General features: G+C 47.9%; 1 protein-coding gene across 5 annotated transcripts in view; it reads right to left on the reverse strand.

Annotated features, from left to right (window-relative positions):
- The window catches only part of PSEN2 (presenilin 2), a 28,298-nt gene extending 27,265 nt beyond the window's left edge, over positions 1-1,033 (reverse strand). For 4 of the 5 annotated variants that reach the window (XM_037510341.2, XM_037510342.2, XM_037510337.2 and 1 more), the window contains exon 1: positions 986-1,033. The gene's annotated coding sequence lies outside the window, so the exon portion shown is untranslated. Of the gene's footprint in view, positions 1-92; positions 524-985 lie in introns of those variants that run through there. The other variant, XM_037510340.2, reaches the window with a different exon arrangement.
- Positions 1,034-12,129: the final 11,096 nt, after the last annotated feature.

The following is a 12,129-nucleotide window of genomic DNA, read 5'->3' on the forward strand; positions in this document are numbered from 1 at the left end:
CTGACTCTGCAGTCATTCTCTATGGGAGGCCTCGCAGGCTCTCCCTCAGTAAACGGGATGCAGCTACTCCTCCACCAATCAACAGTTCATACCTTGAAAGGGGAATACTCATTAAGTCATCGCCGGAGCATTCCATCCAACTGCCAAAGGCCTGAGGTCTGGTCCCAGGGCAGGACAGCAGAACTAGAGGTCGGGACAAAGGGTTCTAAGGCTGCTTCTGCATATCCTACCTGAGTGGCGTTGGACAGTCATCTGGACTCTGGGCTGAGTTTATTCATTGATAAAATTTGGGGTAGGGACTAGCTCGTTTCCTTCAGCTTCAAAAGCTTAATTCTGGGAGCCCCTCCAGCTGCAAATGCTCGATGAAACAGCTAAAAACCTCCAAACGAAATCGCCTGCTTCAGGCCCGGACTTGGGGTCCCGGTGGGCCTCACATAAGTGGAAAGACATCCCCCCACTTGCCCCTCGAAGCAGTGCTCTGGGCCAAGAAACGAGGCTCCCAGAACTGGGCGCCGAGGAGGTCCCAGCTAAAAGGGAAGAATAAAACGCCATTCCTCCCCCTGCCCCCGCCCCAGCCGCCCCGTCCCCCGACCACACGCCGTGGGGACCCACGTGCGCGGTTCCTTTAAATGCCCGGCCCTGAGCAGCCCCCACCGCGCCCACTCCCCGCGCGGCTGGAGGCCCGAGGCCTGGGGGCCGCTCTCCGCGCTCCTTCCACCCCCAGTTCCGGGTCGGCCCCCGTCGCCGCCTTCAGGGCGCCCTCCCCTCCCCCCTCCCCTCCCCTCCCCCCCCCACCCCCGCGCTGGCCGCAGAGGCCCGGACCGAGGCGCGCGGGGACCGCAGCCCCGGGGCCGGCCACAGGAGCGCGGCCGGCGGCGCGAGGGTCGCGCGGGGGCAGAGCCGGGCTCGCGGGCCGCGGCCACCCCAGGCCTCCACGCCGCAGGGCACAGGGCCCCGGCGCGCGCCCCCCGCCCCGCCCGCTCACCTGCTCCGCCTCGGCGTTCCGGCCGCGTTGACGCCGCTGGCCGGGCGCCCGGGCAGCCCCAGCGCGCGCAGACCCCGCCCCCGGCCCGCCCCGGCCCCGCCCGCGGGCGCCCCGCGCGCCGCCCGGTCCCCGCCTGACCCCGCCGCCGCCGGCCCGTGCAGGGGAGCCCCGCGCGCCGGGCCGGGCCTGCCCGGGGCCTCCGCCCCCCGCGGGCACTGACCTGACGTGGGGCTGGGCGGTGACCTTAGGTGGAGAGGCTCGACCTGGCGCCTCACAGGGTCTTGGCGGCACCGCGGGGAGACAGAGCGTTTGCTTCCTGGGCTAATTTCTGAGTTTTCAGGTACCGGCCTCCCCCCCTCCCCCCTCCGGAGGGCTTACTGGTAGTAAGTCACCAGAACTCCCGGTTAAAATTAAATAGGAGACGTTGTTGCTACCCCTGGCCTGAGGATTGGCTCCGGGAATTTTCCAGAATGTGGGGTCTGTGGGGTGAGTTGTAATTGTCAATAATTCTGTGTTATTTGAGTAACTTCAGTTAGTAAAATTAGGGTGAAATTCACAGGACACGAAATCCATTTTATTTATTTTTATTTTTTTATTTTTCAAGATTTACATATGTAGGGCCTCCCCTGGTGGCGCAGCGGTTGAGCGCTGGGCTGTGAAGCTGCCCGCAGCCTCCGCAGCGCCAGTTCGATCGCGCAGACCTCTCCTGCCGTGCCCGCTGCTCCCCTCAGCAGTGTGTTTCAGCAGTCGCCTGTTCTAGTCCCTGCTCTGGCTCTGGTGAGTTCTCTCACCTCCTGCGCTTCTGACTATACCCAGTGCTTGTATAAAATAAATAAGAAAATAAATAAATAAGATTTACCTATGCATGCAAGAACTGGGGTACAGGCCAGAGGTACAGAGGTGAGAGGATTCACTAGAGACGGAGTGGGGAACAGAACAGGCAGATTGACTGAAATACACTGCTGAGGGGAGCAGTTGGGGAAACTGCTGTGCCATGGAGCACAGCAGGAGAGGTCTGCTGTGCCATGTGGGTAGCGCCAGGGCTGGGGATTGAACTCATGCTGCAGTGGCTGCAGACATCTTCATAGGTTGCATCTCAATCCCTTGTGCCACCAGGGAGGTCCACAAAATCTATTTTAAAGGATAAGATTCAGTGGCATTTAGTACATTTACAATAGTTGCCACCAGCACCTATGTCATTACAAAATATCACTCCAAAAAAATATTTGTACCCATTGAAAGTTCCTTTTGTTCTCTTACCCCCATCACCTATCTACCTCTGTCTCTATGTATTTACCTATAATGGGTATACTTTGTAAATGGAATCATATGATACGTGACCTTTTGTGTGTGGCTTCTTTCACTTAGTATAATGTTTTCAAGGTTCATCCACATTGTAGCATGTGTCAGCCCTTTATTCCTTTTTATGGGTGGATAGTATTCCATTGCATGGACTGGAATAGCCACAATCTTTATCCATTCACCCATGGATGGACATTTGGGTTGTTTCTGCCTTTTGTCTACTGTCAGGGGTGCTACTATAAACATTGCAGTCTGGATTCCCTGCAGTCTGGATTTCCCAGGACTACAAAGTAGCCTGAAAAGCTTTATTCTCCCAATGGCTTCCTCCTTATTCTCCTCCTTTCCAGTCCTTTTGGTCTGTCTGCTTACCCCATCTGCCTTCACCCCACACATGTAGATAATACAAGTTTTTAAGTGCTTTCTACAGATGCCACCTGGGAAGCTGCTCTTCAACCTGTGGGAAGGGGCTGAAGCAAAGATCACTCCCTATACCCATGCCTTAGAGAACTGGCAGGCTGATCAAAATAGCAACAAGATTTTTTTCAGAATAGGTTTCTTGCTGCCCACCCTGGCACCAGTAAGTTATGCCAGGATTTCAGGTCACTGTCACCAGGACTGCTGCCGGACTGGGGAATGGGAGATGGTGGTACAAGTGCTGCAGTGCTTTTAATCTAAATTTAGTAGCCTCTTTTTTTGTGAATTACTCCCCTGGTTGTGCTAGAGTTTTTTTGGTTTGTTTGCTTTTCCATTAGGTTTCAGAGCCATAAATAGAGCTGATTCTGTCAGTTTTTGCCAACGTAATTGTTGCTTCAGTGTAGGGAGACATTCTTGAAGTTCCTTGTCTGCCATTTTCTATGACATCACTCCTAAGTAGCCTCATTTTTTTTTAAAGATTTATTTATGCACACAAGAACCGGGGTACAGGCCAGAGGTCTGAAGGGTGAGAGGATTCACCAGAGACAGAGCAGGGAACAGAACAAATAGACTCACTTTTAACACTGGGCACTATTGATTTTCAGTTTATTTTCCTCGATGCTGGACTTTCCTTGTTTCCCTCTTTCATAATTTTGGGCTTCTGTCTTGGTGGGCTTCTGTCCTCACACTCCTTAAGGAAGGCAGTCATGCCCAGAGCTGCCACCTTTGCTGATAGACCTCAACACTGATCCCTCTCCCCAGAGCCCCAGGCTTGTGGGTCACTGCCTGTGGACACACCAGAAATCCACAGCCCACTTTAGATCAAGCTACGTACATACATTCTGGCTAATAGGATGGAAGGAGAAGGGGGGCCTGTAGGGTAAAGAAAATGTCAGGCTTTTCTGCCCTTCCGCCATCAGGATAGATGATGGATCCTTGTCCTGAATGCATGCCTGATGGCGGGCACCTGGAATAGGGTGTGGGCATAGGTAGATGGGATTCAGCTGAGCTAAGACTGTGCTTTTTAAGGGCGGCGTCACGGGGACACCAGCAGCAGCAGCAGGAGTAGAAGCCAAAGCAGAAGCCGAAAGGGAAGCCGAGAATCCGCAGAAGCAATGCCAGAGAGCCCAGATAGAGTAAAGACTTGCTGGGGGCTGGGAGGCCTGCCAGCCCCCAGCCAGCACCCCTGCCTGCCATATGCCTGGTGAACCCCAATAAAAGACCTGCAAAAAAGCCACTGAGGACTTTGACTCCTCCTTTACCCGGTCTGCATGGGATCAGAAAACCAGCACTGTGTCCTGTCCTGCCCCTATAGGGCCTGTCCTCATTCTCATTCTTCTTCTCGTGTGGAATGTGCAGTGATGGTTGGAGCTCAAGCAGCCATATTGGACCATAAAGATCGTGAAGATGGTGAAGCTACAAAATGGGAGGATCTCTGTCTGCAGTGATTGTGGAGACACCAGCTTGGAATGGCTTACCTCTTTACTTTGTCTCGGGGAGAGAACAACTTTTGTCTCGTTTAGGCGATTATTTTGTGATTCCCTCACAAGCAGCTAAACCAAAGTTTAATACACAAGACCTTTCCAGCCTTATTCTCCATCTCCATACACCATATGCTCACTTGGCGATACTAAACTATATGCACCTACCTCTACTTCCATCCCTTTGCACAGCATTTACTGAAAGAATCTCATCTCTTACTTCCCTCATTCCTGTCACCAAGCTCAAAAGCTTTGTGGCTTGGATGTGCCTACATAAACCAAGACAAGTTTTATCTGAGAAAGAGGTGTCTGCGAATAAGGGAGACAAAGAATATGAATTCTTTCACAGAATACCTCCTCGGGACCCTGCTGGGGAAGCCCTCTGAGGAGCAAAAGGGCAGAAAGGAGACAAGAGCTCTTGTCCATTGGTTCCTGGGGTGTTGGTTGTTGCTGGTCATCTCCCAGTTAGATGGGCAAGTTCAGAGAGGTTCATGCTTCCACATATATTGCATGTGGAAATGCAGAAAATGGTGGCTCATCTCCTGCCCTAGGCAGAGATTTTAGTATTATAATGAAGTTTGTATGAATTTGGGATCAGAAACTCAGACACTGGGTATATTGCCTCAATTTTCGACCTGGGCAGGTTGCAGGAGTGGTTGGAATCTGGTAATGGGCAGAACCAAATGTGAAACTCCAGTTTGTCTGACTTGAAGCAGTAGCCCCCTCTATACCATGTGGAAGGTTCCATATCAGTGAGCAGGCTGGGTTGTGGCTGAGTGAAGGCCATAAATTCATCCCCCTTGTGGTTCTCCTTTGAAGTCATCACTCTCAGCTGCTTTTCACATGCTGGGTGGTGAAGAATGAGTAAGTGTCTTCCTGAACCTGACCTCAGTTTGGGAAGGGAAGGCTCTGCTTTGGATTTGGGCATTCAGGATATTGTGTTTTCTTTTCACAGGCTTTAGAAATAAAAAATGGCTGAGGACACAATGTGAGCTGGTGGAGAAACCACGTGAGCTTTAGAACCAGAGGCACCTGGATTTTAAGCCCATTGTAGGGTAAGGAAAAATGTAAGGCTTTTCTGCCCTCCTGCCATCAGGATGGATGATGGATCCTTGCGGTCCTGAATGCATGCCTGATGGTGGACACCTGGAATAAGTTGTGGGCAGATGTAGATAGAATTCACCTGGGCTAAGACTGGGCTTTTAAGGGTGGCGTCACGAGGACTCCAGAAAAAGCTGAAAGAGAAGCCAAGAGAGAAGGCCGGGGAGCCCAGAGTGAAGACCTGCTGGGGGCTGGGAGGCCTGCCAGCCTACCGGGCCCCCAGCACTCCTGCCTGCCGTGTACCTGGTAATCCCAATAAAAACCTGCAAAACCACCAAAGATTCTGACTCCTCCTTTACCCAGTCTGCTGGATCAGAAAACCTGCTCAGTGTCCATTCCTGCCTTTACACCCATCTTTCCCCTTATTTGCTGCATGATCCAGGGTAAGGGCATGTGGCCCTGAAAATGGTTGTTACGTTGTTCACTTCCAAGAAAATGTCTGTGAAGTATGAAAGTCAGAATAACCCCAGGATGTCCATCATACTTCCAAGAAAAACTGGTGTTTTATAGGAAAAGCAACTAATGCAGCCTACAAGTCACAAAATCACATAAGTGCTTTTTCTAAAGATAAGCAAGTTACTTTAGATTGTAGCAGAAAATGCTTGATGCCAACTTCCCATCTCATCACACAGAATATTAAGGAGTATAACAACAAGGGTAGAAGTGACAAAATTGATTACTTTCACTTTGTTAAGTACATTCTCAGTGGAAACTGGCATTTTCAGAGTCACCAATTTGTGGCAGTGAAGAGTGGCTGCCAGAACTGTTTGAAGCTGCTGGGTTCCTTCAAGCTAAGGCACCTGCAGAGTTTACCTGCCATAGCTTTGCTCTATCAATGCACAGGTCAAGATAGAGAAAAAGAGTAAGTCCTGTGAGTCTGCTACTCCTAGGCAGCCTATTTGGCCGCCATTTTGTCACCTAAACAAGGTCAAAGTGGTCTGGCCGGTTTGGAACAGGAGCCCAACCCTTAAGCCCTTCAAATCAAACAAGAGTGCAAGCTGGATCACACTGGGAAGGTTATGCATCACAAGGTATGTCCAGAATGCCCGGGGGTGCTGAGGACTGATGCATAACATGTGCATCAGGAGGTATGTCCGGAATGCCCAGGGGGCTGAGGAACGATACTCCTGACTTTACTCCTGACTTATACATCGCGAGGGACAAGGGACCCCAGAAGCTGATCAGTGGAGCTCCTTGTTGATAAGATTAGAACCAAGGCTGGGGATTAGGGTGTATCATCAAGTAGATTAGAAGTGCCTGGAGGGCAGACTCACCATCCCTAATCTTCTACACCCTTCCCCTTTCTTTAATCTCCTTACAACCAATTACGTGTGTAAATAAAAGGGCCAGGATCTTGCTCTTCATCCTGCATTGTGCAGCCTGCTCCACGACTCCCATTTGTCAGTGTGGTGGTGTTCCACTCAACAAAGGCCAAAGTCTTAGTATTATTATAAAAACCATTTTGCCCACACATACCCTAAGGGTCTGCAGATTACACTTTGAAAGCAAATTTAAGTCTTCATCTCAGGGCATCGCTACCTTCATTCCAGTTTTCTATGACACTTACTGGATAGACTCAGCATTTTGGTGTTTGTTTCTTTAAATTGTTTCAAGGATGTACACATCACCTTGCTGTGTTTCCAACAAGACATAACACCTACTTGGTAGGCAATTCAGCAAATGCTTTTCTTTGAAATAGCCTGGCCCCTTGCTGTCATTTTCTTTGGTTCTGTGTACCACTCTACTCGTGTAAGTTTATGAAGAAAAGCAGTAGCTCCCCAATGCTTGTTCCCATGTTGCTCTGTTGAACATGGAGGGAGAAGACGTAACATATTTTAAAGAATTAAACAAGGAGGCCATTAGACTAATGTGGCTCTAATGCCTTGGTTGCCTACAAAAACAAACCAAACTTAAGCCAGACTCAGTGCACTTGAATCCGAGAAAAGGAAATTTAAAAATACCAATCACAAACACCTTAGTGGATATTTCCAAATAAGGTAGATGCTTAAGCTATGGCCAAATAATATCCTTGCTTTGCTTCTGAATCTTCTCAATGAAAATTCCCCAAGCCCCACCCTACCTCCTGGTGGTAGAACACTCCTAACCACCTTTGGTTTGGCATTGCCTAGTTGCAACTGATATATGCTCAAATAAAATCTTGAAAGAAAATTAATGTGTCTCAGTTTACCCTTTAAAATACACACTGGACAATATTTAGTTTTTTGTAAAAAAATGATTTATTTATTTATGCATATAAGAACCAGGCACAGGCCAGAGGTGCTGGAGGTGAGAGGATTCACCAGAGCCAGAGCGGGGAGCAGAACAGACGAAATACACTGCTGAGGGGAGCAGCAGGCCGGCAGGAGAGGTCTGCACTCCATGTGGGACCCTCGCCAGCGGCCGGGGATGGAACCAGTGCTGCAGAGGCTGCGAGCAGTGTCAGCCCAGTGCTCAACCACTGCGCCACCAGGGAGGCCCATACTATCACTTTTTAAACAAATCTGCTAATTTGAAATATTTTTTAAAACTGTGGTATTACTTACATCAATTACTAGGAAATGCGAATTTTTTTTAAAGGTCTTTTTTTTTTTTTTAAAGATTTATTTATTTATTCATATAAGCACTGGGTACAGTCAGAACTGCGGGAGGGTGGGAGAATTCACCAGAGCCAGAGCAGGGAACAGAACAGGCAGAGTGACTGAAATACACTGCTGAGAAGAGAAGTGGGCGCAGCAGGAGAGGTCTGGGTGCCATGTGGGACCCTTGCTGGCAGCCAGGGATTGAACCAGCGCTGCAGAGGCTGCGGGCAGCTTAGCAGCCCAGCTCTCAACCGCTGCACCACCAGGGAGGCCCGGAAATACGAATCTTTACCATACCAAATGTTTACCTCTAGGGGAGCAAAAATCTGTGACCCCAAAATATGTCTTTGGCAAAAGGCTGATTTTATGGGAAAGGCTCTGAATGTTAGGGGGAAAGGATGTCCTGAGATAATCTCATACAGGCTTTGTGGACTCCACCCCCACTCCAGACTAAAGCCATCAGGACATTGGGAAAGACAAATCCCATCACCACCAAGGGGAGGGTGGCTGGGACCTGAGGGTGGAGTTGGGCAGCCAGGTTGGATATAAAAACCAAACACGTGGGCCTTGCTCGCTCTCTGGCTCGTGATCGCTCGCCTCCTGGCTTCACCGCTCCTGGCTGGCGGCCAACTGAGAGCGCCATTTTGGAATTCCTGATCGGCGGATCGGGTAGGACGCATTTAAAACTTTGTCTCCCACTTTTCTCCCAGAGCTGTACATTTCCTCATTTCCCTTTCCGTTGTAAATAAACCTTTTATTAACCTTTCACGTGTGCCTGCAGTAGAGCATTAATAAGTCCTTTTAAGCGCGCGGGTGAGGACCCACAGTCAGGCACCCCATTTTGTATCAGGGTTGCTCTACAACAGTTTGGCGCCCAACGTGGTTTCCAAGTTACACCCGCGGTTGACCAGCCCAAAGTAACATCCCTTGCGTAGAGCATTAATAAGTCCTTTTAAACGCGCGGGTAAGGACCCACAGTCAGGCACCCCGTTTTGTATCAGGGTTGCTCTACAACATGAAGACTGGGTTGCTTTTGAAAAAAGACGTTTATTTTCATGTAAACTTCTCTCTACAAAGACATCTCTTAACTAAGCTATTTAAGGTGGCATCTGAAGCCAGGTTACAAGTTACTTAGTCAAGCTGGGTCTTGCCCATGTACGCAGGAGGCATACATATTATTATTAAACGTCTTTCTGGCATTTTTCTCTGATGCAATCTGCCTGATGTTTGTTTGATTATTTGCCAGCCAGAAAAGAACTCAGAGAGATACAGGATGATTTCCTTTGTGTTCTGATGTATTCATTATATTTTCTGTTCTGTAAATTTCTGTTCAGTCATTCGTCATATTCTTTTGTAATAAGCTAATATTAAGTTTATTAGTAATAATTTTATTACTTACTAATAAAATTAATATTAATTAACATTAAGTAATAATAAACTTATTAATATTAATAGTGGGTAAGTTTATTACCCACTAATTTAGTAGTAAGTTAACTGTTTTACCTAGGTCCTTTTACTGAGTCCTGGGCTGCTCTAGCAAATCAATAGAATTCTGAGGAGGAGGTTGTAGGAACCTTGGGTTTATAGCTGTTCGGTCAGAAAAAGCACAGGTAACAACCTGGGCTTGTGATTGGCTTCTGAAGTGGGGGCTTGGATGTGGGGGAAGTCTTGTGTGACTAATATTTGCATGCTCTAGGGATTAGGTCCTGGATACCCTTGGGGGTTACTGTTCAGTCTACCATAGTCCAACCCTTGACTCTCAAAGATCATGTCTATCCTACATGTACAATACATTCATCCCATCCCAACCTTGTCTAAAGTCTCAACCCATTACAGCATCAACTAAAGTCCCCAAATATTGTCTAAATATCATCAGCTCAAACTTTCCAAATCTCAGCATGTGTATCATCCAAATCAGGTATGGGTGAGACTTGGGGTACAATCCATCCTGAAACAAAATTCCTCTTTAACTGTGGACTTACAAATCTAGAAAACAAGTTATCTGTTCCCAAAATATAATTATGGGACAGGCACATAATAATAGTTATAGACACTCCCATTTCAAGGGAGAAAATGGAAGAAAGGAAGTGATATCAGCTCCAAGCAATTCTGAATTCCAACTGGGAAAACTCCATTGGATTGTAGGTTGCAAGAGTAACCCTATATGGCGTGCAGCTCCCTCACCTGCCTTCTGCCTCTCCTGGGTCATCTTCCTGTTTCTTAAAGGAGTACCTACGAGCAGCTGAGTAGTTTTAGCAGCCTGTTTCCTGCCCATAGACTCCTTTGGGAGTCTGACAGCCTTCTTTCATTTCATTCTCTACCCCACTTAGTGGAAGCTGGCAGTGTTTCTGTTGGTAGAACATTCTCAAAAGCCTCGTGTTTGTCACAGGAGTCACACCATTCGACAAGAGGCTCCTCCACAGATGTTTCCTGGGTTCTCCCATCTTTAGTCTTGGCTTCTGCTCAAATAGCTGAAGATTTCAGGAGTCACCTGCGTGCCCTCTTCAATAGCAAACTCTTGTCCAACGAGATGATTGGCTTCTCTCTATAGCCTGCTTTCTGGACAGCGAATATCTTAACTTTAACCTTTTGTGCCATCTCAATAGGTTGAGAATTCCCCTAATCCTCAAATCTTGGTTCCTCTTTGCTTAACAATTCCCTCCTCAATGTATATATTACCTCTTGAATTTTACTGTAAACAAGAAGAAGAAATGAGATGCACCTTCCACACTGGGAAACCTTGGTTAAGTATCCAAGTTCAAGGCTTACAAATTCAGCTTTCCTCATACCTGGAGAACACAAGTCAGCTAGCTTCCTGCCACTCCTGGGAACAGGCTCCTCTTTCCTCCAGTGCCCAACAACATGCTCTCATATCCTCTGGAATCTTCCCCAGCAGCACCTTTAACATCCACACTTGTACCAAGAGTCTGTTCCTGATAATACTCTTCTCTAGGTGCATTGGTGATACGTAGCACCAAGGTGATAGAGGTTTTCTCTACTGTGCTCCTCACTTCCTTGTGAGGCCTCACAAGCAGTTTTTAACATTTGTATTTTTACTAACAGTTTGTTTAAGGCAATCTGCGCTTCTCCTGTCATGGAGTTGGGTGCCCATTGCTCAATTCCAAAGCCACTTCCACATTTTTTGGTTGTTATTATAACCACACCACACTTCTATGTAGATTTGATTTCTATGTAATAAAATCTTCCTCTGCGTTCTTCTTATAAGGATTCTGATGGTCACAAGGGCCAACCTGGATAATACAGGATAATCTCCCCATCATAATATCCTTAAAATCACAGATGCAAAATTCCTGTTACCAAATGTGATGATTAACTTTACACATCAATTTAACTAGGCCACAGTACCCACATAGTTGGTCAAACATTATTATAGAAGTTTCTGTGAAAAAATTTTAGATGAGATTAGGATTTAAATCAACAGACTTTGAATTAAGCAGATTACTCTCCATAATGTGGACATGCCTCATTAAACCAGCTGAAGCCTTAGCAGGAAAAGACTGACTTCCCCAAAAGAAGAAGGAATTCTACCAGCAGGCTGACTGCCTCTGGACTTAAACTACAGCTCTCTCCTGGGTCTCTAGGTTGGGGGCCCCTACCTTGCAGATTTTGGGCTTGCACAATAGCATGAACCACCCCACCCCAACTTCCCCTTTCCTTCTCTCTCTCTCTCTCTCTCTCTACACACACACACACACACACACACACACACACACAATTCTGTTTTTCTAGAGAACCTGTAGTGGCAGGCAGGGACGGAGCAGGATCTCTATGATCCGAGCAAACGGGGAAAGGAGTGTCCTGGAGCTCTTGGTGGCTTTTCAGGCTTTTATTGAGCTTTTACCAGGTACATGGCAGGCAGGGCTGCTAGCCTCCCGGCCCCTGGTGAGTCTTCACTCTTCCTGGGCTTTTTGGTATTCTCTTGTGGTGTCTGCTTCTCTGCTGGTTCTTCTTTTTCTCTCACTTGTTCAGCTGGCGTCCCCAGGATGCCTCCCTTATAAGCCCAGTCTCTCAGCACAGGTGTGCCCACCTATGCATGCCTACACCCCACTCCAGGTGTCCGCCATCAGGCATGCATGTAGGACCACAGGGATCCATCATCAACGCTAATGGCGAGAGGGTGGGAAAGCCTCATAATTTTTTCACTTACCCTACAGAACCCTAAATAAATCATCATATAAGGTAACATTCATAGACCCGGGGATTTGGACCTTACACTGAATGGAATGTTGTCAATCTATCACAAATA

Source organism: Talpa occidentalis, unplaced genomic scaffold (genome assembly GCF_014898055.3).
Source record: "Talpa occidentalis isolate TD23 unplaced genomic scaffold, MPIMG_talOcc4v2.1 talOcc4.14, whole genome shotgun sequence".
NCBI lineage: Eukaryota > Metazoa > Chordata > Mammalia > Eulipotyphla > Talpidae > Talpa > Talpa occidentalis.